Source organism: Neofelis nebulosa, chromosome 6, assembly GCF_028018385.1.
Source record: "Neofelis nebulosa isolate mNeoNeb1 chromosome 6, mNeoNeb1.pri, whole genome shotgun sequence".
Lineage (NCBI taxonomy): Eukaryota > Metazoa > Chordata > Mammalia > Carnivora > Felidae > Neofelis > Neofelis nebulosa.
Window position 1 is genome coordinate 52,810,082 of NC_080787.1, and position 23,433 is coordinate 52,833,514.

Sequence of the window (23,433 nt, forward strand, 5' to 3'; positions counted from 1 at the left end):
TGCACTGCAGGATATTTAGCAGCATCCCTGGTCTCTACCTACTAAATGCCAGTAAGTACACTCCCCCCAGCCTCCAGTTGTCACACAAAGATGTCTCCAGATTTTCCAAATGTCCCCAGCAGGGGGGGGGGGGGGGACAAAGTTATGTCAGTTGAGAACACACTACTGTAGAAGTATTCTCTACATACCTGGTCCTTAGGCTATTTACTGTCTTGTAACATAGGTGCCTTCTTACCAATTAAAAACTTCAGCTAGGAGGCACCTGGGTGGCCTCCTACTCTTAATTTCTACTCCTGATTTTGGCTCAGGTCATGATCTCAAGGTTCATGGGTTTGAGCCCTGCATCAGGCTCCCCACTGACAGTACAGAGCCTTTTTGGGTGAGATTCTCTCTACCTTCCTCTCTTTCTGTCCCTCCCCTGCTCGTGCTCTCTTTCTCTCTCTCTAAGTAAACAAACTTAAAACAAACAAACAAAAACAAAACTTCAGTTAGAACTCTGCTTATAAATAACAACAACAAATATTCTCATTGAGTAGAATGCCTAAATTCCAACCCCTGAATGTTTGCAGAAGTTTGTCTCTCACCTGGCATTCATTTAAAAAAAAAATCTTCATTAAGAAGCTGTACATGCTAAATAAATTTGCCGGTTCTAAAGCAATGCCAACAAACGTAACATCTACCTAGGGGATAGGCAGGTAGAAAAGGATCAAATTATATTGGCCAATTAAAATGTCCCATTCTTAAGGAATCAAAGCATTATATTAGAAAGAAAATGGCAAAAAGTAAATGAAGAGTTACCAGTTTGAGAACTCTGGGGAAGATTTTGGGAGTAATTTGTTCTGAGACCATAACACAAAAAGCACTGAACAGTCATCTTACAAATGTAGAGAGGCTCATTTCCTTTTTCTCTTATACAATATGGGACTTCTAACATATATTAAACCCATTAGGTGAGATGGATTTTTTATCTACCAATTCTCACAGCCTCATAGCAGAACAGAAAATCAAATCCTTGAGAATTAGATCAAGTGTATCACAACATTCCTATTATTTGTGATCTAACCAGTAGCATCAAATGGTCAAAATAAACTTAGCTTTTAAGAATATAAAAGAACTTAGTTGTATTACTTTGTTTCTCTTTAGCCCAGGTTTCTCACCTATATCTCAGCAATGAGAATCAACACTATGTGAAACAATGGTCAATGGTTTATAAGGAAGATTTAAATGTCCCTCAAAAGCATCAGATAATTACCTCAGCCAGAAGCAAGATGTTAGACTAGGCAGACTAATGATGTGATCTAGGATGGTAATTCCCATGGTTCTTAAGGAGCACAAACATCAATCATTTAGTAAATACATGGTTTCCATTGGTCTCCAGACTGGGTGGGGAAAAAGAAAAAGAAAAGAAAATCTCAGCAGTGAGAAAACTGCCTAAGTTTTCCTGGCATATCAATATTCATGTCCCTTAAAGCAAGGCTATTTCTAATCTTTCTTTCAAATTCTGGTATGTTCATTAATGCCAGAATAAACACCAGAGGGGGGAATCTACATAAATGAACAACAAAATGATGGGTTCAAACAAGATTCCAAGACTCTGCTTCAAAATTTGTATTTTTATTTAAAATTTTTTAATTTTATATATTTGTTTTGAGACAGTGAGAGAGTGAGTGCCCAAGTGGGGGAGGAACAGAGAGAGAGGGAGAGAGAGAGAACCCCAAACAGTTTCCACACTGTCAACACAGAGCCTGACATGGGGATCAAACCTACGAAGTGTGAGATCATGACCTAGGTCAAAATCAAGAGTCAGATGCTTGCTTAACCAACTGAGCCACCCAGGTGCCCTTCTGCTTCAAATTTTGAATAATTATAGGAGTTCCCTTCTCAAAAATAGTATTTTATGTCTTTTTGAAAAAATTATACTAGGGGCTCCTGGATGGCTCAGTCGATATAACATGTGACTGTTGATCTCAGGGTTGTGAGTTCAAGCCCCACACTGGGCATAGAATTTAATTTAAAAAATAATAATAAAATAAAATAAAAATACTATAGGTGAATTTATACCTTTTCACTGCTCCAAAAACTATCCCATGGCTTTCAAAACCCATGGTCTTCCAGTTGCTATGTGCCAAAGAAGTTACCACCTGATTGTAAGTAAGTCTCAGTTGCTTAAATAATTATCTAAATCTTACAGGCTGAGAGACTTTATTGTATTTTTTAAATATCATACGGTGTTTTTTTTTTCTTTTGGTGCTCATTTATGTGGGGTTCAATAATGTATCCACAATGAAGATACAAGACAATTCCTTTATGCCTCAAAACTCCCTGTGCTACAACTTTATAGCAATATTATCACCATGCCCATACCTTTGGCAATCACTAACCTCTTCACTGGTTTTATGGTTTTGTCTTTTTGAAAATGTCACGTGGCTGAAATCATACAATATGTATCCTTTTCATATGGTGTGTCACTCCCACATGTCTTTGAGAATTACCTATTCTACACTATCAATATCAATACATATTGATAGTTTGTTCCTTTTTACTGAGTAGTATCACATGGTATGCACTTACCATAGCTTGTTTATCCATACCACTGTTGAAGGGCACTGGGTTGTTTGTAGTTTTTGACTTCCACAAATAAAGCTGCTCTGAACATTTGCCTATGGGATTTAGTGTGAACATAAATTTTCATTTCTCTAGGGTAAGTAACCAGAAGTAGGATTGCTGGGGAATATGTTAAGTAAATGCGTAACTCTATAAGAAAAAAAACCCTGCCAAATTGGGGCACCTGCGTGGCTCAGTCAGTTAAGCCTTCGACTCTTCATTTCAGCTCAAGTCATGATCTCACGGTTCATGGGTCCAAGCCCTGCATAAGGCTCTGTGCTAACAGTGCGGAGCCTGCTCGGGACCCTCTCTCTCTCCCTCACTCTCTGCCCCTCCCGCACACGCATGCTCTCTCTCCTCCCCCCAAAAATAAATAAACTATACAAAAAAAAAAAAAAAGCCCTGCCAAACTGTTTTCCAGAATATCAGTTATTTTGCACTCCTACCAACAGTGTATGAGAATTCCATTTGTTCCACATCTTCACCAGCACTTGGTACTCTAGGCTGGCAGTTTCAATCTAAGAATGCCAGAATGCCTTTATTAAAAAATATCTTTATCAACTGTTGTAAGATAGTACATGCTTACTATAAAGCAACTATCTCTCCAATTAAAAAATAACATTATTTTCCAATAAAGTGTTTTGTAGGAAGTACTTTGATATCACACATTTGAAACCACATAAGGGGCACCAACCTGGGTGATTCAGTCAGCTAAGCATCCTACTTCAGCTCAGGTCATGATCTCACAGTTTGTGGGTTCAGGCCCCACATTGGGCTCTGTGCTGACAGTTCAGATTCTGTGTCTCTCTCTCTCTGCCCCTCCCCTGCTTGCACTCTGTTTCTCTCTCAAAAAATAAAAATTAAAAAAAAAAATAATAAAATGTTGTTTTTAAACTATAAGATCTTCTAATATTGTATTATCTAATTTGTCAGGTGAGTTCTAATGCCCCTGAACTACTTATTTAATTCTTTTTTTGTGTCTATGGTAACTATGAAATGGACTCTATGCTTTTGGGCAGCCACAAGGTCCAGAGTCACATTCATTAGTTCAACGTATATTTGGTAAGAGCTGTTATAATAATAATTAACTGCATGAGTAATCAACATAAAGATGTGCATAGGAAATATTAGCTAAAGATATTTTAGAAGAACCTGGTCTCAGTTCAATCAGTGTTGGGTACTCACAGGAAGCTGAGCTTTAATTCTAATTTCATAGCAATTAATGAAATGACCAAGTGTTGCTGAGAAATTAGTACATATTAGAAACTAAAATATGACACAAATTGTGATAACTGAACAAAGCCCTTCAATTCCAAGCTTCTGGAGAAAGCAGATCAAAAATGCAAACAGAAAGAAAACAACGAATGGCAGTTTAACATATCAAACCTCTTTTGATAAATGGAGGGAGCCATTTTAAAGCTTAGTCTCATCTCTGCTGAAAAGTGTCACCAGACCCCATCTCCTTCCCCCCACCATTCTTTCTGTGAAGTTCTCTATCTTGTCCAGGGTCCCTGTTTCCATCTCATTATTAAGGATCACACCTCGGCTCTTATTCTCTAATTCCCCTGGATCAGGTCTGCAACTTCCTCGTGTTGGGGAACTGCCCACGAGGGACTGCACCTGCCCCCATCTCAGACTCCTAATTCCCTGCACCTGGCCCCTCCACTGGGTCATCCAGAGAGGGAGCCAGACATTAATAGCTCATTTGTGATTCACTAAGGAAGGGATAATCTGCCAGAACCATTCTTCCGCACGCACTTAACACTGCTCCCTTCGGTAAAATGCAGTCCATTACCTGAAAGCCCTGTGAAATTGGCGGGGAATTGAAAACCTCATGCTTATACAGAAGGCTGAGTTGCTTCCTAAGGGTTAGGCAAGTAACTCAGAGGGCTCTACTGCTAACAAGATTCTTCAGAAATGAAGCGGCCTGAACATAATCAGTTCACCCTAATTGATTGCATACAGTTTATTACATAACTGATGGTTTTAAACCCCCAGCCAATTAGTTTGTCAAACAGAGGTTAAATTCTTGACTGGTTTATTTAAACTACATTTAGGCAGGATATATACAATACAACCGGCCTAATCCAGGCAGTGGAAAGAAAATGCAATCTTTTAACAAGTGAAATTAGCAAGAACTTCCCTAGAACCGAAAGGGAAGAAGAAAAGTTTCACTAAAATGCTAACCTTAACTGACCAAAACATTAACTTTAAGTTTCATTTTACCTGGTACCATTCCTTTGCTGTGTAGTTACCGGATTTTGAGATCTTTAAAACTATTCGTATGGTTGATGTCACCGGTAATGCTGCATTTGAAAGTATTAAATTAGAATTAAGCAAAACTCCATCTCATTGGCCTGATGTGTTAATTCAGACTAATCTCTTAGCTGTCTGAGTTATCACCTCTAGTCCTTCACAGATTTTACCAACTTGTAATGTTTGGCAGAGAGATAAGTCTGTCTGATGATTCTTGCATTTATTTCTGAGCATATCCCTCATAGTCCAGCCCGGCCATGTAAAATCATCATCATTATAAGTATTTGTGTTTACATTGCATTTTTAGGATTCCATTAATTAAGATTCTAATAAGGTAAGTCCAAGTCTTTTCCTAAAACTGAGCAGCTAGAGAATTAAATCAGATAACCACTTTTTACTCAGTACCTGTTAGCATTCAGCCTTGTGTCAAGTCAAATAGCACACAAAAGAAGGGTCAGACATAGATGTAGATGAGAAGCAATATTCAGGATTTCAGTGTCCAGGCCAGTGTTATAATGTTGCATTAGGGAAATTTTTACAGACCAATTGTTTCTTAAACCTATAAAGTATTTTATAGGATAGGGATCAGAAAACTTTTCCTGTAAGTATTTTAGTTTTTTGCAGATAGAGGCAAAATTGAGAATATTATATGCATACTTATATAATAAGAAAACAAATTTCTACAATTTTTAATTGATACGATTCAAAATGTTCAGACTTACTGTGTCTCAGATAATATAATTAGCAAAGTAATGGCTATATATTTTCCTTCTAAAACCTCAACAAAGAATAGGGAATTCAAATATAGAAAATTTTCTCTGGGACTCAGAATTATCAGAAATTCATTTTTTATCTTGGAACCGCCAATTTTAAAAACCACTTTGGGGCATTTGTTTTTAATTAACTAGTTTTTTAAGTAATCTCTACATGCAATGTGAGCCTTGAACTCACAACCCCAAGATCGAGAGTTGCAAGCTCTACCTACTGAGCCAGCCAGGTGCCCCCAGAATTGCCTTTGATTAAATAGGTTTCAATTAAATATTTACTACAATTCTCTTGGAATTTGTGCTAGTTGATGAGGACATGAAGAGCAATGGCCCCCTAACTTCAAAGCACTCAAATTCAAGGGGAGACAGACAAATAGAACAAAGTACAATAATGGCATATAATGTGTGCTACAACAAAAGTATGTATATAGTGCTACATAAACATTTGTATAAAGTGCTATGTAAACACAGATGGAGGGCTTAAGAAAATATTGTTGAAATTTTTTCTAAAAATGTGTATTTCACCCCGGCAGTCTTAGTAATAAGGACATCGAACCTCCAGAATATTTACTTGATTAAGAATTACTGTGTTGCTTCTGAATAATCATTCTGATCCATTTTCATTGTATAGTTTTATAGAGGTGAACAATCTAGGTAATTTCCCTAAATTGGAAGAAACAATGAGGACATGGTCAAGAAGTATTTTATCTATATCCTACATCTATCATAGTACGTTTTCTTTTCTCCTGACAATTAAGATTCTGATTATGTGAGGACTCTAATTCATGGAGAATTTTCCCCTAGAAGTCTCAAAAAAGAAAATGAGGATTTATAAGAAGAAAGAAACAGAAATCCAGATTATTCAATATAAATCCAAATCAGAAGAAACAGGGAGAAACCTTTAATAGTATTCGTATTAGTTTTTATCTTTCAAACTAATATAGCATACAACAAGCAATATACCACACCAAGGTCTCACACTTGTAAATTCAGAAGGAAACCAAAGTCTACTGTCTTCTCTCTCCTGGGGAGGCCTGTGGTGGACTATTACCTGACATGTGACATATGCTTGATCGATGAAGTATTCAAGACTCTCATAACATTTTACTCTTCAGATATCAATCAGATGATGACTTCAGCATCTCCTTGTACTAGACCAAAAGGCCCACCTTTGGTTTTAAATGCTGGAAAGCTTATCTGGCAAAAGACGTAAAGACAAGGGTCTAGAAGGTGAGATGTGAATTTCCTAAGGAATGTAGGCTATTCACATCTCTGCTATGATTATCCTACTGTGGAGGGTGCTTGGGACATCTCCAAAGTTATTTGTACATCAGAGTCAGGCTAGTCAGGCCAATCCTGATGAAAGGCAGTAGTCACCAGATGAGAAATGATACATTCTTTGCCTTTCCTTATCCTTCCCCTGACATCCACTTCAGTCAATCCATACCTGCACAAAGGGAGTTCACTCTACAATCCCTTCTATCATGGAGCCTATTTTCTAGATAGGTAGGCAAGACATAGACAGTCATGAAATAAAAGAATGATCCAGAAGAACATACTGTCAAAAGGTTGTACTGTGAAGGGATGTGGTGCCTGAAGAGGATGCCAGAGCCTTGTGAAGGTGGTTAGATCACAAAGCATCAGATGTTATGCTAATGAACCAAGAGTTTATTGTGTAAAATAAAGGGAAGCAGGTACATAGTTTTGTGCCAATGTTTACAGATAAGATTTGCATTTTAGAAAATTTCGTCCTTGTGCAAACTCTAGAATTATAGAGGTTTAAAGTAGCAAACAAGATAATGCTTGTTTACTGCTTTAGCTCAGTAAAGGCTCACACCAAGGCAGTAGTGAGAAAATGAAAACGTATGAATTTAACAGCTATTAAGGAGATAGATTTAGCAAGACTTTGGGACTGTATGAAGGAAGCCACTGAAAGGGCAAGGTGGCAAAGAATTACTAATTTGGGATACAAAATTAGTATACACCCTATATACAGGGTGCAGGGCAGAAGATAAGGTAGAATGGAGGTATCTGATAGGTGATTGGATATGCAGATCTGGAAGAGAGGTGAGCCTGGAACAGAGGTAGAGATTTGGGACCCTGAAGTCAAAAGCCAGGGTAGTGACAAGGTCAGGAGGGGAAAAAAGAGGAAAAGGAGGTGGTTCATGAGGCAACTTTAGTGATCACTAACCTTGGAAGTAAGGGTAGAAAGAGACTCAGATGGAGAATATGAGGGGGAGGCAATGCCTGGGGAAGTGGTGGGTCCAAAATTTCCATTCTGAAAGGATCTAGACCAGCAAACAGGTCAGAAGTGGGCTTGAACATTCATTTGCATAGTACTTGAACTAAGAATTAAGAAAATGCAATTGTCCATATCAAGAAAGGGGAATGAATGCTGCTGGATATTATGTACTCACCCAACCCTGGGCCTACTGGTTCCTCTAGAACTGAGAGGTTGGAGAACCAGGGGAGCACATTCCCATGGAAAGAAAGCAAAGAAGGATGAGATTGTAAGAATCAGAGATCAGACTCAAAGTGAAATTCAGCAGAGATCCCATATGTAAGAAAATAATATCCAGTCAATTTACAATTGCTAACGTTTGCCAGGGCAAATTCATTGAAGTGATGGGGGAAGAAGCGAAAATGAGTGGAGAAAGATAGAGTGAGAAGAAAGAGTCAGTGAGGGCAGATTTCTCTTCAAAGACATTTGACTATGAAGAGATGAAGAAAGATATGGCAATAGTCACAGGGAGATGCAGAGTCAAAGAGCCTCGAGAATAGTTTGAAGACCTAAGTAGAGACTCTGTCTCAGAGCTACACCTCAGAACCCCAAGTGCTAGACCTGCAATGCCTGTAGTACAAACTGATGGCTGCCCTTCTCCAGAAAATGTCTCTCCCACAGGGCCCATTTCCCTGTCAAAGTCCACTAGGAAAGAATCATTTGCCACCTTGGCATATTGATTATTTTGAGCTAAAGACAACTGAGAAGTAGCAGAAACAAGAAAAGCTCTCTGCATTTCCCTCTCTTTACCTAAAGGTAGGAGATAAATTTGTAAAGGTATCTCCCCTCCTCTCCCTATCAGGAAGGACTGAAGTTAATCATCTGAGACTCTAGACCCCTATCATCCCAGACATGATACAGAGGAATCTACATAACAAACTTAGCATTGTCACCCTTGTCTATCATTAATTTCTTCATGTTTTTACCTTCCTACAATTTGCCATCCCTAGATGTGAAGTCCCTTTATTTTGTCTTGCTACTTTTCTACACAATTAGTGTTCTTTGCTAACATGTTTTAGAAGTTCAAGTTCTTTTTTTATTTTTTTATTTTTTTAATGTTTATTTATTTTTGAGAGAGAGAGAAACAGAGTGTGAGTGGGGGAGAGGCAGAGAAAGAGGCAGACCCAGAATCCAAACAAGGCTCTAGGCTCTGAGCTGTCAGCACAGAGCCTGATGTGGAACTCGAACTCATGAAGTGTGAGTTCGTGACCTGAGCCAAAGTTGGACACTTAACCAGCTGAGCCACTCAGGGACCCCTAGAAGTTCAAGTTCTAACCACCCTTTTGTGTTACTTATCACTGAGTCCTCCATGCATATGTGTGATGTACATGTTAGTAAACTTGAGTTTGTTTTTATCTCGTTAATCTGTTTATGTTGGTCTAATTTTCTGGACCCCAGCCAATGAACTTAAGATGGGTAGAATTTCTTCCTCCTCTGCACATTCCTCTCTTGATATTTCTTCAACAATTGAAACAACTCACTTACATTTGTGTCTGTTGTGTCTGCTATCCCCATTCTGAGTTCTCCTTTGGATCATCGATCCTTAGGAAAAACATTGTTTACTCATATATTGAAGAAAAGTCATTCACAGTTTATGTATGCCCAACCTGATGAGGTTGTGGGGTAATGGTGGGGTTCGTGGGGTTCAGAGCTGACAATCAAGAAAGAATTCTTGAAGATGTCTTTTGTGCAAAAAGGTGATTTTATTAAAGCATGGGGATAGGACCTGTGGGCAGGAAGAGCTGCACTGGGGTTGGGAAGAGTGGCTCCTTATATACTATGGGGCTTGGGGAGGTAAAGTCAAGAGGAAGTTTCATAAAGGGATTTTCCATATGCTAAAGACTCACGAATTACTGAAGGCCTAGCTATTGTCAAGCTAAGGTTGTTATCCCCTCTGTTAAAGCATTAACACTAAGACAGTAGGGAGTTTCTGGAGAAATGTTTTGCTCTGCTTGACTCAAGTATTTGTCAGTGGTCTGCAGGTTATAAGGAAATTCAATTTTATCTGCCATTTCCTTCTTGCCTTTGTTCCCCACATCACTATGGAGGGGAGGGTGATGTTGGGGCTCCAGAAAACTGAGGCTATAGGCTTCTAGAGATTAGGCTATTGATAAGATTGCCTTTTTTCTTGTAATTTACTAGGATTTTTGTAAACAGATAGAAACTCTATGAGTTCAACCATTTGTTTTCTGTCCTTTCCTTTGTCCTTGGGCAGCCAGGAGTGCCTGAGGAATGTCACACATATCCCACAGGGCAGCAGGAGGAGTGCTGTTAGCCTGTACTTTGCCCTCAGCTTGCCCCCTGCTCCCTCATCAAACCTATGCATGTCCCTAGGTACACATGAGCAACTGGAAAAAAAAAAAACACTTCTAACCTATATAAGAGGTACTGCAACCCCAAGAAGGATCTTACTCTCTACTTGCAATTGAGTGTCCTTCCCCATCTCTATCAAGGACAACTTTATACACCATCTATAATTCCCATTTCACTCTAGGATTTGTCTATATTGGCAGAAAACGTGCAGCATGACTGGTAACAAAAGGGAGAAGAAGGAAGAAGAGAAGGAACATGTAGAAGAAGAGGAGCAACTGGAATAGGTGGAAGAAGACTCGGTGAACACCGAAAACCACTTTCTAGCTATTCAATCCTAACACTCACCGTCAGTCCCTAACCTCTGTCCCATTTTCTCTCTAGTCCCATCCCTGGCCAAACTCTTACATGAAAAGCCTAGGAAAATGTGAATCTGATTCTCCTCTGGAATAAAAATGAATTTGACTTCAATTCATTGAAAGTCAAGGAAGTACTATTACCTTCTATATGTGATATTGCCTTTCCCAAAAGCAATAGTTGAGCCCATGACCCTGTCTTGTGCTCTGAGCTGTGGTTGAGTTGCTAAAAGTTGAGTCATTGTTATCAAAATTATTGGAAAGGATCTGAGGATTCATATGCTACTCAAGCATTGTGTCAACTGGAAAAGTAGTATTTGACAGGTAGACTCCTACCTTTTTTCAAATTTACATGGCTGCATGGTGATTACTGAAATATGTTCATTTAAAAGACTTGCTGAATATAGAGTAGCTTTATGTCAACGTGTATTTTTCCAATATTAATAGTTAAGAAATTATTACTACAGTGATATACATATAAGTTTTTCACGGTTGAAAGTGGGACAGTCACGTGACTGGGAGTCACACTAAGGAAGAACACTGAACTGTAAATTCTGTCTGGAAAAAAAAATTGAGCAGCATCTTCAAGCATCCTTTCTACTTTATATTGCCTCATTTGAGATGTTCCTATTCTTGCATAAGGCCACCTCTAGCTCAAAGCCTCCTTTTTCTAAAAATAAGAACAAGGAACTCCAGTATGATGCAGCCCCATGCTAGGAAGGATGTCTTAGTGAGCAGAGGATGAGCTGGGGAGCTACCTTGTGGCCCCACTGGCAACTTTGCATGCTTCCACCTGTGCTCTGAACACTACATCCTCCTGGTTTCTCAAATAACCTTGTTCCTGTACCTTTACTTTATGTCTATTGACTTTTTCTCCTGCATGTTAAAACATGTACAAGACCACCCCTATTTTAGCGAACCCCATCCCCATTCCCACATCCACCTCTAGCTACCTCCCAATTTCCCTTTTTCCTCCAACCTTTCAACTTGCTAGGCTTCTTGATAAAAGGTTTTACTTTCACCATCCCTATGTACTCTCACTCACTCCTCATCCCACTGTTGACTGACTTCCAGCCCTACCATTTCTCTGAAATTTCTTGTATCAAGATCACCAGTGAAGTCTATGTTACCAGATCCAATAATTTCTTCTCAAACCTTATTTTGTTTTCCCTAGTTGCAGGATTTTATATTGGCACTACCCCACCCATCTTGAAATACATTCATTCCTTGAATTTACTTCTCTACAATATCCTAATTTTCCTCCTAACATGTCTGTCTATTCCTGCTTGGGTGCTTTGTGAGATCTTCCTTGCTTTGCCATTCCTTCAACACTGGGAGGCTCTTCTTACTCTATACGCACAATTTCATTTAGTCCCGTGGTCTTGGTTCCCATCTATATGATGATCTTCAAATCTGTGACCTCCCATGTGAACTACAGAGCTGAACATCTAACTCCTTATTATATATCACCATTTGGATATCTAGCATATCTCTTATTTACCATGTCCAAAACTGCATTCTTATTCTCTAAACCTGCTCCTCCAAGGTTGGTTTTCAGTCAGTGTCACCACCAGCCACCTAGTTGTTTCAGGAGGAAAACTAGTTGTTTAAGGAAGAACCTGGAAGTCATCATTGCCTCCTTTCTCTTCCCCATCCCTTACATTCAATCAACCAACAAATCCATCCAATTTCCCCTCACAAATATCACTGAACCCATATATTCGTCAGGTCATCATCCCAGTCTATGCTGCCTCATTGTCTCTCTTTTGGTGTTTGACCACCATACTGGACTGCTTTCCCCCATGCAGATCTGATCACGATACCCCTTCACTTGAAATCCTTTGTGAATCTGTCTCGACCATCAGGATCTAGCCCAAAGGCCTTAACATGGATCATAAAACATTCTAGGAACAGATCTCTCACATATCAGTGTCATCTTGGGCCATCCTCAGCCATGTTGGATTTCTCTGGATTCTTTATAGTATTGCAGTACAGTGTCTGGGCTCTATGCTTTGGTACATATTATCCCTCTATCTCATATTTTTATTCCTATAATGATTTACCTGACTAACTCATTCATCTTTCAAATCTCAGCTTGCCTGGCACTTGTTCCAAAAAGCTCTCCTCACTGCTTAGATAAAAGATTGATGAACTATGGCCCATGGGCCAAATTTGCCCATGGCTTGTTTGGTTATAGGCCTCATGCTAAGAGTTGCTTTAAAACTTTTAAAGGATTTTAAAAGAAGAAAAAGAGGAGGGAGAGGAAGACAAGGAGGAAGAAGAGAAAGACCATATATGGCCCTTAAAGCCTAAAATAGTGAAAACCTTGCATAGTTAACTACCTGGCACTTTATAGAAAAGTTTGCTAACTTCTGCCTTAGATCACCAGCTGAGGGCTCCCTACTGTGTGCTCCCTTAACACCCTGCATTTCTTCAGTTATCACAGTCATGCTTCAGTACAATTAGTTATATAATGTCTCCATCTCACACTAGACTCCAAGCTTTGTAGACAGGTACCATGTTCTTTATCACACTATATCCCCAGATGCTGTACATATTTACTATATATCCCCAGTAAACATTTGAAAATAACCACAATGAAAATGAAAATAAATGACAGCTTCCATATCGCTGTGTCTACCAATAGGCCATGGAAGCACTTTGAGGGGCATATGAGGACAATCATACATCCCTGTCCTCATAGGACAATGATGATTTATGCTTGTCATCCCAGCAAAATGGTTAGTAGTCCCCCCTTTCCCTCTCAAAAGTGTCCCACTTTGGAGGAAGTTAGGATATTTGGGAAAATGTCATAGGTCTTACTCCCTGGGAAAGAGAGGCTTCCTAAGATCACTGGAACAGAAACCACAGTGACTTTTGTATCAAAAGGCAGAACTCTTCCTATGGGGAAAAGAATCATTCTAACACAGTGTTCAAGATCCAGAAAAATATTTATAAAATACTGAGCTTATGGAACATCATAATTAAAAAAGATTTTTGTGGGACGCCTAGGTGGCTCAGGTGGTTAAGCATCCGACTCTTGATATCAGCTCAGGTCATGATCTCATGGTATCATCGTTCGCAGGTTCAAGCTCTGCATCAGGATTCTCCCACTCTCCATCCTTCTACCTCTCCCCTTCTCTCTCTCTCTGAAAAGAAATAAACTTTTTTTTAATTAAAAAAAAGGTTTTTGTTCACTGACCTGGAAATTTGCCTATTTTCTAACATAATCCTTGTGTGAAAACACATCCCATATTATAAGTAACAAATATTTAGAAATCAATCCATCTTGAATTTGGAACAGTCAGTATAACTACATTTAAGGAATATATTTATAACAAGTTCTTTTATTGTCTATGCCATATACAGGTGAGTCACTTTTTTGGGGGGGTGGGTGCATGGCTGGGAAATCATACATTCTAGCTAACCGATATTCAGGAGTGGTAAAATAAGTTATTTTGGAGTACAAAAATTAAGAATTGAAATTAACTTCAAGAATCATCTAGTTCAACACCCTTATTTTATGAGTATGCATATTGAGGACAGGGGAAGCAAATGTTCCTACAGTATGTAAGGCTCCTTTGGAATCAGTGACAGCCCTATTTAAATTTTTTCCTGTAAATTTGAATAAAATTAAACATATATAACAACAAAATATCATATTTATATTGTACTCCTTTTTAAGGATTTTGAATGACTTTGAGATTTTCACAACTAAGATTCATCTTAAAGAACATCACACTTCATGTGCACGGGAAACATACCTATCCAATGAAGGGTATGAATTTTACATCTCTTCAAAATTTCATTTTCCCTTCTCTAAATAGTGTTTTGCCACCACTGAGAAGAGCTGCAGACAAAACTCATCAAATATATATTTAATATTAATACTATTAAATATCAATGATAGTATTTATTGAATATGCACAATGTATTAGGCACTAAGCTTATGTGATTCACTTACTCATCAAAACAACCAGATAAATGCCACTAATTAAAAATGAGAAAACTGGAGTTAGGAGCAAATGACTTGCCCCAGATACAGAGCTGGGAAGCAATCCAGATGGGGCCTCAACTCATATCTGAGTTGACTCTGAATCACAACCCTATAATTACCATCTCTTGAGGAGGCTTATGTTGGATACCTCTCTATGCCACTTCAAATCCCCATGGTGAGAACTTTTTCTCCAGCTACCACTGTGGTTCCCAGTTCCATGCAGGAGAGATCTACTTGCCTTCTGCCTCCAGGTCTCTCTGATGCTACTGCATGATGAACCACCTTTCATTCATACATGTGCAACCAGGAAATGTTTGAGTTGGGGTTACCTTTGACCAATCAGAGACATGAATCTGTGTCTTGTGTCTTCTCTCTTTGTGCATGGTTAGTATTGAGATACATTTCATAAGGGTTTTCAGAAGGTCTCACAAGATCAAGTATCTCCTGCAGGCATCTTGAGTTGTTTTCCCTCCTTTATTTCACTACTGCTGTCCCCGACACTTGTTCCCTGGAATCACCTCCCAAATAAATAACCTATGTGCAAGCCTTTGTCTCAGGCTATGTTTTCAGAGGCATCCAGGATAAGAAGGGGCTATTTCCCCCACCATCTGAAACCATCTTGTCTCTACTCCTGAGCTTTATATCACTAATATGCAACAGCTAACATACTTTATCTGAAGAGGAAATCCCCTGTCTCTGATGGACCTGACTTCTTCATTTCCTGTGAATAGCAGAGCTATCTGCATCTGTAGAGTCTCAGGACAGCATTCAGAATATTTGTCTACCTCTGCTGGAAGCCCTTCTGATTAGTCAGGCTCCTTGAGTTGGAAACATAAGGATTTATAATGAAAAAGAATCACACAGTAAAAACAGAAAGAATGAAAAGAAAACAAACCAATAAAGAACCTATCCTATCATAACATTTGAGGTTCTGGTATTTGCTGGCTTTGGAGGGAGTTCAAAATAAATGAAAGAAATGTGTATTTTATTAAATGCTAATATTTAGAAGATGTGAGTGTGGGGGAGAGAAAGGAAAGATAAATGCTTCCAATCACATTTGCAAATATGAAGTATCTCCTAGCTCCTTCAAAATGGTTGGATGTTTTCCTTGCATTTGAGCCACCTACTCAGCTTTGGAAGTAATGCCCAGAACAACCAGAAAATTGTGTGAGGAGTCGCAAATTTGCACGAGCAACCAGCCAACAGAGATGGGCACTGCACTGTGCTCTCAGCCTGGATGTAATATAATAACCAGTCTTTTCTAGCCAAGCTGCAGCTGCCCATCTGACTTCCTCCACAGGAAGAGCCTATTGCTTCTGACCCCACATAGATCTGCCTATAATAAACTCTATCCTTCCCTTGCAACATCTGCTATTGTTAACATGATCTCTGTTTGTCTTGTAGTATAAATAGGCCCCAAGTTTCAAGAGTTCAGAATACACTGAACCATAACAGCATAGCTTCTTCCTTTTCTTCTTGGTAAGATTCTTAGCCCTCTCTTGGATTGTGGAATTCATTTTAAGAACAACAATGAAATAAAATGGAGAGGAGGAAGATTTGGAAGGATCAGGAGTACTGAAGGCAGTCAGAAATGAAGAGTTGCCCCTTGCTTTTGTTTTTCCTATTTTGTAGTAATACAGATTGACCTTCAATGTGAGACATTTTCTGTATTTACTTTTCTCCACATGAAAGTTAAAAGTTTGGGGCAAAAGAAGAAACTAATTTTATTATTAATTAGTACACCAAGTGTTTTGCACTTTTTATTTTACCAAATTTACAAATTTAAATTTTTGCTTCAGCAAGACACTTCTTCTTGATAGCTAATATATAGTGCTTGTTTTCAACAAGAGAAAGGAGATGAGCATTGGTCCTTTCCTCCTAAGTAGAGTATGGATAAAGAGCAAGACACTGAGACCCAAAAGCCCTAGATTTTCAGCCTAGACCTGCCATTAGGTAAATTGACTTCACTCCCCTAAATCTCAATTACTTATCAAAAAAAATGTATGAAATGAGTATTTCATAGCACTGCTAAAGTAGTAAATGAAATAATGCATGTGAAATACTTGATAAGTGGGCTTAACAAATATTAGATGATAATGATTGTCCAGTAGGTATGATTTTTATCTTCCAGTGAGACTCCAAAAATCTAACAGTTCAGTTTTCTGAACTACCTTAGATAGAGAGAAATCAGTTCTATATGTATCTCCTGCTGAGGGGCTAAAACAAATAAATTGCTTAGAAGAGTGCCTAGCAGGTTGTAAATGCTTGATAATAAATGTTAGTTATTCATCACCATCACTATTAATTTATCATTAGTAATGTACAATTATCCTTAGTATTATAATTATAATCAGTTTATTGAATGAGCTGGACCCAGTGGGTGCAAGAGAGGAAATTTAGTTTTTCTAACCAATTCTCATTTAAATTCATGCTATCAAATGATTTTTCTCAGATCCAGAATGAAACCCTAGGTAGATGACATTGCTTTTTTGATTAATTTCACATGAGAAATTCTAGTCCAATACAATCTCAAATTCTTCTGAAAATGTCTTCCTTCCCTCAGTTTGGGTCTGCTTCAGGCTGAGCAAATTTGTGATGGAAAAAAGTATTGTTGGTTTTGTACCATTTCCCTCCCTTGATTCCTCTTCCTCTACTCACTATGAAGCCACTGGTTCTCCAGGGTTGAGCCTGGGGCCCGGGATTAAGAGAAGAAAGAGCAATATAGGATAGAAGAGGTCTTCCTTTACCAAAACCATTTGTACAATCTAGCATTTATATCACCTGAGTATTGCAGATTTCTAAAACAGTCTTTTTTGAGTAAGCACCTCCTACGGGTTCCACAGAGATTTATACTAAGGATCTACAATTGCCTGCTTGACATGGTGACCCCTATTCCTGCTAGCTGTTTAAGACTCCTTTAGTAGGGCCCACTCTCTGGTGTCTACCTCTCACATGGGGTCACCCCACACCTCTTGGGTGGGTCTCTGTTAAAATGATGCACAATCCTCTCCCCTAATAGGCCCATACCTCGACTACTGTTGTCCATCTTTGTTCAGCAAGATGGGAAGAAGGGCCCTCTTCAGCATCAACCACTTTAGCCAGTATCTCACATGTAGACTCTTTTTCAGCATGTCAAACAGTCTCTGTCTGAAAACCTCTCCTGGTGGTGCTTTAAACACCAACTCGTTTGGATAGAAATATGAGGGCAAGTACTATGCTCTGCCCCTCTGTGAGAAGAGATGGAGAATTCATAGCACACTGAAATGATCTACAATGTGACTCTCAGAACAGTCTTCTTTCACCTCCCACTGAATGTCCATCTTCTCTTATATACCCTGGAAGTACATAAGGGCTGGGTAGGCAGAGGCTGCACCAAGTTTTAGCCACTTCCTTTGTAAGATCAGCATCAACTGTCTTAGTCTGCACTGTCCAACACAGTAGCCACTTATCATATGTGCCTATGTAAGTTTACACTTTAATTAATCACAATAAAATAAAATAAAATTCAGTACCTCAGTCTAATGAGTCACATTTTAGGTGCTCAATTCTCACATGTGGCTACTGGCTAGCATATTCGACAACACAGATAATGAAAATTTTCATTGATGTAGAAAGTTCCATGGACAGAGGTAGAATTCTGGCCTCTCACTTTAGAAGGTGAACTTTTTGTCATTACTTTTGTTGTTTTTGCTATGGTTCTCAGACCTTGGAGCCTCTCCTGAAGCTATAATACAAGTGAAAATTCACATTTATCACTTTTTTATGTAATCAGTAAGTAGATAGATTTTGACATTTGGATTCTGGACAAGGGCTATGTCAAAGCAAATGAATACAAGACCATTTTTCACAATGCTAAAATCTTAGATAAAATGGAAATAATTAGAGTTCTCATGATTAAGCCTCAAGTCTAAAAAATATTTACTCAGGCAGAATTAGCACGTCCATCATTTCTGTCCCTATGACAGGACACAGATCAGCATCCACCAAAGATATTATCCTTTATATTTATGGTGTTTTATAGTTTATGAGCCACATGAATTAATCTCATTTTTTTTTCAAAAGGCAACTATGAAAAGTAGGTAGACAGGTATTACTGTAACAGACTAATGGAGCATAAGTGACCTTCCCAAGGTTACAGAGCCAGTAATTGGGAGAGCCACTGTACCCAAGGTTCTTCCATTTCACTATGCACCTTCCTGGAAGGCCAGAAAATTCTAAAAACCAATTCTTACTAACATATAGAGAAAGCAGGAATTCAGAGTTGAATCACTTTCAAAGACCTCCCCAATTTTGATTTATCCATCATGTATGTTCTTCCAGATACCTAGTATGCTTAGAATTAAAATTAAATGCTCTTCTATTAGCAGGATATTGAGAAACACCTGGTCTGATCAAGAATACGTATTCCATTTCCGTCAACAAAATTGGGAGCTGTGTTTTCTCCTTGAGTGTATTCCTACTTTGCCTCTCTGCAGCTTCTTGTCATTTACACAACAATACAAATAGAGTTGATGCCAGTACCTTGGGAGGACACGCGGAGAAATGTATGACCTAATCTGGAAAGGCATTTGAATACAGATGAGAACAGATTGAGAAATGTCACTGATACTGGTACATTCCTGTGCAGGGTAGAAGCTTGTTTACCCATTTTTTTCTAACCAGACTTAATAAAGAAGAAAAAGTATGAATAAGAAATACCAAACTCAAGATAGTTATCTCTGGGAGGGGCAGTGGAGGGGAGTCAATTGAAATCAAGGAGGAGCCTAAAGGGGCTTCAACTATCCTTGTAACTTTGTAATGTTTTACTTCTAAAGATGGATGGTAGGTACCTGGGTCTTCATTATGTCGTGTTTTTTTTTTAATACCATTGAACAATAAAATCCTTCAAAAGCAACTTTTAGTAATAAAAAAGGAAAGTTAGCGAAGGCCCATTTGCTAGAACACAGATTATTTTTAAAGGCCCTTTTGTCTTAAATTGTTTGTTGAAACAAGTTTACTCACGTTGTTTGAAGTGTTTTCACAGAACAAGGCCAATAGAAGGTGTAAACCAAGAATGTTCTCTGAATAGGGCTGGCTTTGCCCAAGTGGGCTGACAAAGTGTGGCATGGAATTGAGATGACTTTCTTGTCATTCAGTTTGACCACATGCTTCCTACCAGTCACTAATACACTCCTGAATCTAGGAGAAGGAGCGTTTATCTGAAAACATTCCAAAAGCACTATCAACTTTGGCAAGTTTGGAGTGTAAATATATGTAAATACAAAATATAATACAATGACTGGTTCAGATTTATTGATAGGCCAGAGACACAAGGGAAGGGCACTCATTCACAATGCAGGGTCAGGAGAAGCTTCACAAAGTACCTCTTCAGATGAGTCTCAAGAGCTGACTATAGTATACTGTACAGCTCCTGTTTAGCTTCTCATTTGTCTTTACCCTTTCCCATTCTCCAGGCTATGGATCCTGAGCTCTGGCCATAGGAGCGGATCCATCACCAAGCACTGTCCAATCATATGCCCCCCATCTCTTTGGACCCAGTGATTGGTCCAAAGAGGCATAAAAGCCAAATAGGAATTATCAGTATTTCCCTAGGCTTGATATACAAATATTGGGAGACAAAAATTCTTTCTCAGCAGGGATTACTAAACTCAACTAGATGGAAAAGGTCCTTTGGCAGCAGAAGGGAATGAGGCCAAGAGTCAAGAGGAGCAGAGACAGGCAGCAAGAGCAGAGAGAGGGGCTGACAGCATTGAATCCTTGGTTCCAATTCCTGGTAGGCTGCAAGGGTCAGGTCCTTCTTACTCTTTCTTCTATTCTGTCAGGAACTGGAATATCCTTGTCAGAGGCATAAGCCTACATATTGCTTAAGGTTCTTAGAATAGTGATTCACCGCCTTGCTCTGATTGATATTTTTGAGTGAGCAATCAGCTGATAGGCAGGGAAGGGGATTTTGAGAACAGACTGGAAAGGACACAGGAATGAACACATGAAAGAGCATAAAAGAGGGTAGCCTAGGTTCAAGGGGACTGGGTCTGTTAAGAAATAAAGCCAAGGGGCGCCTGGGTGGCGCAGTCGGTTGAGCGTCCGACTTCAGCCAGGTCACGATCTCGCGGTCCGTGAGTTCGAGCCCCGCGTCAGGCTCTGGGCTGATGGCTCGGAGCCTGGAGCCTGTTTCCGATTCTGTGTCTCCCTCTCTCTCTGCCCCTCCCCCGTTCATGCTCTGTCTCTCTCTGTCCCAAAAATAAAAATAAAAAACGTTGAAAAAAAAAAAGAAAAAAAAAAGAAATAAAGCCAATGCTGTAGGCAAAATTCAAGCCAAGAAGACAGTTATTTGCTTTGACCCTCACTATAAGTACCTACCACATGTATCTCATTTCCAAAGGTTAAAAGACCTCAGCAAGGTTTTCCAGTGTACAAACCTTTGTTGGATGAAACCTTGCTAATTAGTTTTTCTTGCTACTGGTTAAAAATCTCTGCTGAAAGAAAAAATTCTGCTGCATCTCAGAGCATTAACATTTTAATAGTGGCCTGCGTTAGACAACAAATTCTTCATTATGCTTAGTGATCAATCTTTTATATTAGAATGCAGGGCTGAGTTGAAGTTGTGGGAGGGATAGGAACCACTTTGCAGCATCCTTCAAATCATGCCATATAGACCACTGTTTGCTTGGCCTACACACAAACCATACTCTCTCAGAAACTGTTCTCTTCCACTGTGTATACCTCACTGCATCTGCCCAATGATGTGGGCCATTCTTTGGTATTCTAGTAACCATTGGAATGCTTAACTCTGTTGCTTACTCTGGGAAAACAAAATGGGGGAAAAGTTGTCTTAAGGGACTGCATCATGAAATATTGTCATTAATGTTCACGGCCTAGAAATGTGGGTGTAGTCACTGTTGCTTAGGAGGTAAAATCTCTAAAGGATACATAAATATATTAAAAACTTCTTTGCAGGGGCGCCTGGGTGGCGCAGTCGGTTAAGCGTCCGACTTCAGCCAGGTCACGATCTCGCGGTCCGTGAGTTCGAGCCCCGCGTCAGGCTCTGGGCTGATGGCTCGGAGCCTGGAGCCTGTTTCCGATTCTGTGTCTCCCTCTCTCTCTGCCCCTCCCCCGTTCATGCTCTGTCTCTCTCTGTCCCAAAAATAAATAAAAAATGTTGAAAAAAAAATTTAAAAAAAAAAAAAAAAAAAACTTCTTTGCAGATTATTTAGTTGAAGTTTAAGCAATAAGGGTATTACTGGCGGGATTTGAAGTTGAACATTCCCCCATTTATTATCTGTCATATGATCTATAGATAAATAGAGATAGTATCAATGAAAGTGATTTATGATATTTCCAGCTTCTTCCACATAAAATGGAACAAGTACAAATGGAGATATAATCAAATAAAAAAGCCTGTAAACAGCATCTAAAGTTGATAATGCAGTTCAATGTGATGATGCATGCATCAAGACGAAGAGAAATATAAATGCAATGCTCATGTGTTTGGAGTTTATTTCTTATTTATGTTGTGGCAAATTATCATTTAAGTATTTATATAATATAACAGCATGAGGGTTATACTATTTTTGTGTTTATGCCGTTAAGATATTTCATTGTTTTATTTAATTCACTCTACAGCCTACCTGGCTAGAATGACCAGGTCTTAATATATTGACACTGCTGTTTCATAGAAACACATAAGAAATAGCCAATTTTAACTACATATATGAATACATATTTAACTTGAATGTCAGATACTAAAACTTCTGAGACAAGTAATGCAAAATAGAGAATGTGTCAAATTAGGAGTCAGCTTACATTTTAGGCAATTATTTTTCTTACAGGTAAGAAAGGAAATAACTTAGAGCAAAGTTTCTCATCCTCCTCAGCACAACTAACATTTGGGGCTGGATAATTCTTTATCAAGCGGGGGACAGCGGGGCTAGATTGTGCATTGTAGGATGCATAGCAGCCTGTCTGGTCTCTACCCATGAGCTGCCAGTAGCACACCTCCAGTTATGACAACAAATGAAATGCCTTCAAATGCAGATGGTTCCTGACTTACAAGGGTTTGACTTAATGATTTTTTGACTTTACGATGGTGTGAAAGCAATATGCATTCAGTAGAAATCATACTTGGAATGTTGAAATTAGTCTTTTCCTGGACTAGCGATATGTAGTACTATCTTTTTCTGTGATGCCAGGGAGCAGCCATGAGCACAGCTCCCACGTGAGCCACATGATCATGGTGATAAACAACTGTACAGGTACAGTCACTTGTACCCATACAACCACACTGTTTTTCACTTTCCATACAGTATTCAATAAATTACATAAGATATTCAACACTGTATTATAAAATAGACTCTGTGTTAGGTGATTTTGTCCAACTGTAAGCTGATGTATGTGTTTTGAGCAAATTTAAGGTAGTCTAGGCTAAGCTATGATGTTGGGTAGGTTAGGTGTCTTAAATGCAATTTTGACTCAAGATATTTTCAACTTATGAAGGGTAACCCCATCATAAATTGAGGAAGATCTGTATTTCCAAATGTCCCCTCAGAGCAAATTCAATCAGCCCATTGAGAACCACAGACTTGGAGGACTTTTGTGAGAACCAAAGAGACAATATCTGTTACTATCTTTATAATGTGTAAATTACCTTCCAGCTATTATATCTCTTATAATAGCAGAACTAATTTTCCAATATTTTAATCAGACTAATTACACTGTACAATAAATGGCATTGCTCTCTTGTAGCAAAAACTTTATCATGTTCTTGGCAAAATTCATAAACCAAGCAAGGTCTAGCATCTCTTCAAGAGCAGGATTATTCTTTATTCATAGTTGTATCTGCAGTATCTAATACAGCTTCTGACA

General features: G+C 38.8%; 1 protein-coding gene across 2 annotated transcripts in view; it reads right to left on the reverse strand.

The window, feature by feature from the left end:
• Positions 1–23,433, reverse strand: part of PKHD1 (PKHD1 ciliary IPT domain containing fibrocystin/polyductin) — a 473,171-nt gene that overhangs the window by 89,692 nt on the left and 360,046 nt on the right. Inside the window, exon 60 of one of the 2 annotated variants that reach the window (XR_009263031.1) lies at positions 1,253–1,379. The exons of the other annotated variant lie outside the window; for it this stretch is intronic. The gene's annotated coding sequence lies outside the window, so the exon portion shown is untranslated. The remainder of the gene's footprint in view (positions 1–1,252; positions 1,380–23,433) is intronic. 2 annotated transcript variants of the gene reach the window in all.